The sequence below is a fragment of the Meles meles genome, chromosome 5 (assembly GCF_922984935.1).
Source record: "Meles meles chromosome 5, mMelMel3.1 paternal haplotype, whole genome shotgun sequence".
Lineage (NCBI taxonomy): Eukaryota > Metazoa > Chordata > Mammalia > Carnivora > Mustelidae > Meles > Meles meles.
The window spans coordinates 126,696,444-126,702,238 of NC_060070.1; the positions used below are offsets into that span (position 1 = coordinate 126,696,444).

At 39.0% G+C, this 5,795-nt stretch overlaps 1 pseudogene; it reads right to left on the reverse strand.

Annotated features, from left to right (window-relative positions):
• Positions 1–967: 967 nt before the first annotated feature.
• LOC123942501 lies at positions 968–1,422 on the reverse strand (annotated as a pseudogene).
• Positions 1,423–5,795: the final 4,373 nt, after the last annotated feature.

A 5,795-nucleotide genomic window follows, 5' to 3' on the forward strand; every position in this document is an offset into this window, starting at 1 on the left:
GTCTAATTTTTACGTATGTTTAAAATATGAACTCATTTGTGAAACAGATTATTATTATTATTATTATTATTATTTACCATTTAGGAAAACTCTAGAACGTTCTAAAATCTTATTTGGTAGGTTGCACTGAACAAGAAAAGAAGAGTACACAATTCTTGTTTCCTGGTTGAGATCTCAATACAATCTCTTTGTGATAATTTAGCAACAGAAAATAAGAAAGTGGTGATGACTTATACGACATAAATTCCCACGAAGCTGCAGGAACTATTGGAAGATTCATAATAAAGGCATTTAATAAAGTACATTGTCTGCTTAACAACAAATTGCACCATCATTTTTGTGACATGTACACCAATGTTATGCTCTCCAGTTATATTTTGTCAGTTCAGCTCCAGAATTTTAAATCTACTGTGTTATTCTTAACCTTGGTTCATAGGGGCAGAGATGAAAAGAAAACAGATCTGAAAAAAACAAAAATAAAGGGTTCTTATCACGAGCATTTGGTGCATAAATTCCCCCTGGGGAATAAGAAGAAATTAGCCAGAATTAAAATATTTTGTTTCATCTGAGACCAGGGACTCACTGACTGCTTGATTTTTTTTCTCTAGGGTTGTTGAGATGCCAAGAGGGGGAATTCTATCTCTTGGGTCTTGTATGATGATGAATTAGAAACAAAGTACTCTGTTTGGAGCTTGATAACATAAAAGAAGACTGATGTGGCATGAGTCAGTAAACCATACTTGGCAGAGAGTACCTTTGGGAATTTGACAAATAAACAGTGGATTCTTAGCTTCCTTGGGCAACTTCCCCTCACTCTGACCCCTCTTTTTTCCAGTGAGCAGTTCCACCTCAGTCCTGCCAATGCAGGCAGGGACAGAGAAGGGCAAGGAGGTGGACGACTGGGAATAGGTGTGCTGGCTGAGAGGAGAGAGAAAGCAGAATGGAGTCTTCTGGCAGCTCCTCTACATTTTTTTTTTCACTTTTCCAACGAGTGTTTATTATTAGTTAGGCCATGATTCAGAATCCCTGGGTGGGGATCACCATGCACCCAGGTCCCCCTTCACCACCCTGGGAGAAGGACGGAGGACAGAGGAAAGTTGGGCGGAGCCAGTTCAGATCTTCCCAGGAAATGTGCCTTCTGCCTGGCAGTCATCCCAGGCCGACACCCAGGATATGAGGCAGAGGGACTTATACACACGTCGGTACCATTAGCACACGGAGACTTCGCCCCCTTTAGCAGTCATTGCCTTCTCACAGTGGTGGAAGTCCAGGTAGTTCTGCCAGCAGTTCCTGGTCTGGTTCTGGTTGGGGAAGTGGCTGTCAAAAGGGGCAGTCTGGTAGTTCTTGATTTGGTCTTGATGTCTTCTGCCATGGTGCTGACTCTAAACACACCACAACAGCACCTCTCAGCTCAATGTGACCCGCAGCTAAGACCGCTCCTCTACATTTTAATGCCCTTTAATATCTGAGTCTCATTAGCACCTTCTGTTTACACTAATAGTAAATCACATCAGAAATATGTGGTGGAAGTAAACTGAGGCAATATACATCCAAATACAAACACGTGTACATGCATAAAACATGCACACATAATACATGCACACACATGTATACACACAGCTGCACATACAACATGTCTCTGTAGAGACATGCACAAATGTATGCATATATGTGTTAACATATAAAACATACAATACATAATACATACACACGTGTGCACAAATACACATATTCCTCAGAATTACCATAAGCACTCTGTACACATTTATTCATCACCGCCAGATAGATTTTATGTGTCTGTGTTATATTATAGTAAAGGACACTTACACTCTGAGAGGTTTAGTAATTTGCTTAGAGCCACGCAGCTGGTAGTAGAGCCAGGATTGAAACCAAGTTTTCCCTAAATCCAAATTCCAAAGAGAGAAGCAATACTAATCAAAAACTAATGATGTGCTGTATGGTGACTAACATAACATAATAAAACATTTTTATTAATTTTTAAAATTTTAATTAAAAATGTAATTAAAGATTTTAATTAATAAAATCCTATTAAAAATAAAGAAAATTTGACTTTAAAAAGATGTAACTCCAACAATAAAAACATCAGTAGATGCAGGGGAGGGGAAATGAATAGGCAGAGCACAGAAGCAGTGAAGATACTCTATGATATTATAATGAAGGATATGCCATTATACACTTGTCTAAACCTATAGAATGTGCAACACCAAAAGTGAACTCTACCATGAACTATAGAATTTGGGTGATCATGATGTGCCAATCGATTGTAACATGTACCACTCTGGTACGGAATGTTGATGGTGGCGTGGGGAAGAGGCATATGGAAAATGTCTATACCTTCCTCTTAATTTTGCTGTGGATTTAAAATTGCCCTAAAAAAGTACAGTCTGTTAAAAAAAAAGATATAACTTCACATGGAAGTGTTCTGGCTCAGTCATTCCAAGACAGATGATTCAACTGAGTGATCAAATGACCTACCTGGATTTGAAGTTCAAGAATATGATAAACCTTAGTCTGTGTGTGTGCGCACATGAATGTGTGTTTCTTAAAATAAAACTAGAGGTTTGCTAAGCGAAATAAAATTATCATTTGATCTCAGTGATAATGTGGAATTTGAGAAACAAGGCAGAGGATCATAGGGGAAGAAAGGAAAAATGAAACAAGTAGAGTTTTTTCCTAAAGATAAAAATGACATATGCTAATTACTGAAATAGTACATATGTATATGAAATAAAAGAAAAAAGTAAAAAATTTTCTCCATTTCTTCACCTAGAGATAAGCAATCTTAACATCTCTTGAACATTTCTCTTTCTCTTTCTCTCGGTAGGTAGAGACAGGTACAGAGATATGTACATGCATAGATAGATAAATAGATGGTAGAGTTTTATATAAGTTATATAGTAGAGATATTGTTTTACAGCAGACTTTTTTACCCCCAAAAGTATAGGGTGACAATTCTTGTTAATATGTCTAGTTCTATATCATCATTACAAAACCCACACTGATTGATAACTATAATCTACTTTTATATTCTCTCCTTTTGTAAGCCCTATTGTGAAGTTGGAACAAGATAGAAAGATCTCAAGTGGCCAACAATGGGGCAAAGGATGCTTTTGAGAAAGGAATCAAGCCAGCACCTTCTGCATGAAACAAACCTTTACCAAGTCAAAACCTCTTGATTTCTTATTACTCAAAATTGTAGAGCTTCCTTCAGCCTAAACTCTTTAAGCCTGGGTAAACCTGCTAACAACCAGATTTGCACTAATACAAACGTTTGACACCAAAACTAATAGTGAATACTTACGAACTTAAGATCCATACTATCCCATGAGCATGTTTTCCATTCTAAAGAGAAGCTCAGAAAGACTCTGCCTCAGCTGGAGTCTCAGTCATTTCTCTGAGCTGCTCTCCTTCATTCTAGAAAGGATTCCAAGACCTTATGCTTGACCTCCTTGCTTGCATCAATGTGTTTCTACTCTGTGCTAAATCCTGGGAAGACAGATTCTCTTTTTTTAGTCATTGAGATTACAGCCAATTTTTTCAGTGTTATTCATTTTACTCAACAAGTATTAACTGAACACCTACTATATGCCATGCAGTCTTCTAGGTCAGAGATACCTCAGCAAACAAGACAAACATGGTTACTAGTGAGAGGTGAAAGAAGGTCAATTTCCAGGGCCTAGGTGGTGGAGTCGATTAAGAGTCCAGTTCTTGGTTTTGGTTCAGGTCTAATCTCAGGGTCATGAGATTAAGCTCCGAGTCGGGCTCCAGGCTCAGTGCAGAGTCTCCTTGAGATTCTCTCTCTATCAAATAAATAAAATAAAATCTTTATTTTTTTTAAATAAAATCTTTAAAAAAGAAAGTCAATCTACACAAAAGGAAGTTAGGGAGTATAGGGAGCTGGTATGTACAGCACTCCCCTGCACACCCTCACACAATAGTTTTACAAGTCTAATGATTTTCTCCTTAAGATTATTTTTCAGAAGTGCTATCTGGGGTCATGGATCTGCGTATTTAAACACTCTTAAGAAATACCAGATCAAATTGTATTTCACACAGTAGAGTAGAATACTAGATTGTGGCTTTCCCTTTAACTTCTCTCCCCCCACCAGCGTCTCAAGGATAGGAAATGTAAGTGAAGTCCTCCTCCCCCAATTTGACTTAAAACAACAACAAAAAAAACTGTTCCAGAGGTAAGTATTTTGATTTCCAATGATGGGAGAAGGGAAATGTTCTTAGAATTACTTGTGTTCATCTCTCTCCAGAACCGATTAATGGATGCAGCTCTCAGAATCTCAGAGAGGAGCAGTTGTTGTTTGTCGTTCTTACTATTCCCCTTAAGAATGTGACTGCTCTTCTATTGGGGGCTACTCTGTGCCCCCGGGAAAACTAAAAAAATCTCTAGGAGCCAGAAACTCTCAGTTCAGCAGGAAACGGTAGCTTTTTAGAACTTTACCCCTAAACATCTTCCCTGGCTCTATCTTGACAGTAGTTCCCCTTTCCCCAGTACCTCCCTCCTCTTTTTAAGCCTGACTTCTGTGATCTCTTTCTCATTCTTAGGTCCTCTTTGGAGACACTTTATTTTTTAAATAAGAGAATTTTAATTACTATTGTTTTTATTTTTTTAATTTTTAAGATTTATTTATTTATTTATTTATTTATTTATTTGACACACACAGAGAGAGAGAGAGGAAGCACAAGCAGGGGGAGCTGGGAGGGAGAAGTGGGCTCCCAGCTCAGCAGGGAGCTGATGCAGGGCTGGATCCCAGGACCCTGGAATCATGACCCGAACTGAAGGCAGACACTTAACCAACAGAGCCACCCAGGCACCCTATCAATTACTATTATTTTTTAAATGGTGTTCCAGAAATGTTTATCCCAACTTTGGAGTGCATACCATGCACTCCTGGAGTGCAACCAGGAGGGAAAAGTGACGTCAGTTGTAGATGGTGCAATATTGTCAAGTCATCCAATGCTTGGCAGACTGGCTTCCTGCACCTCAAAATGAGAGAACATGTTCTTTCGTATTTATATACTGTCTCCTCCACTGATAAAGCACAAACATTTTGACAAGAGTTTTTTTTTTAACCCATACAATACTATCATTAGGAAAAAGAAGTACTTTTATTGGTCCTGAAGGGAAGGTAGGTCTATTTCATTTTTTACTCCATCTCAGAGAGCAGGATGATGGCTAGAGGAAGATGGTATCACCAACTTGTCAAGGGTTTTATAAGCCTCATATCATTCAGGGTCATATTAGCACTGATATTTCCATTCTCAGTCTGTTGGGAAATTTGGTCAGGCTCACATAATTAGAAATTGTGTAGCCAGGACTCAAACTGAATGTGGCAGCCCCATTGGCATGTTTTTGACCCTCACATAGTGCATAGGAGCTAAGGTGCTATAGGGTGTGAGGCAAAAATGCCCCCATGATTTCATGCCTTGTCCTGGAGCCAGGATGAGGCCAACAGGAATCCAAAGAGCACTGATCCTGAGTGTATGGGTCCACATGACCTCCTGAGACATGGGCTCTGTGGGCAGGACCATACTGACAGCTTCAGAGGGAGCACTTGCCCCACCCTTGGTAAGCTCTCATGTAAATGTCTCAGAGGAATTGCTAAGAAAGTCTGGATTCTGAACTTTTAATGGAATAGAGCTAAGGATCAGGGCTATCAGGGCTATCAGCCACTTGGGGACCCCAAGCTTTACTGGAAAATCCCAAGTCATCTAATAAGATGATCTACAAGAACTACAAAATAAATAAAAATATAAAAATA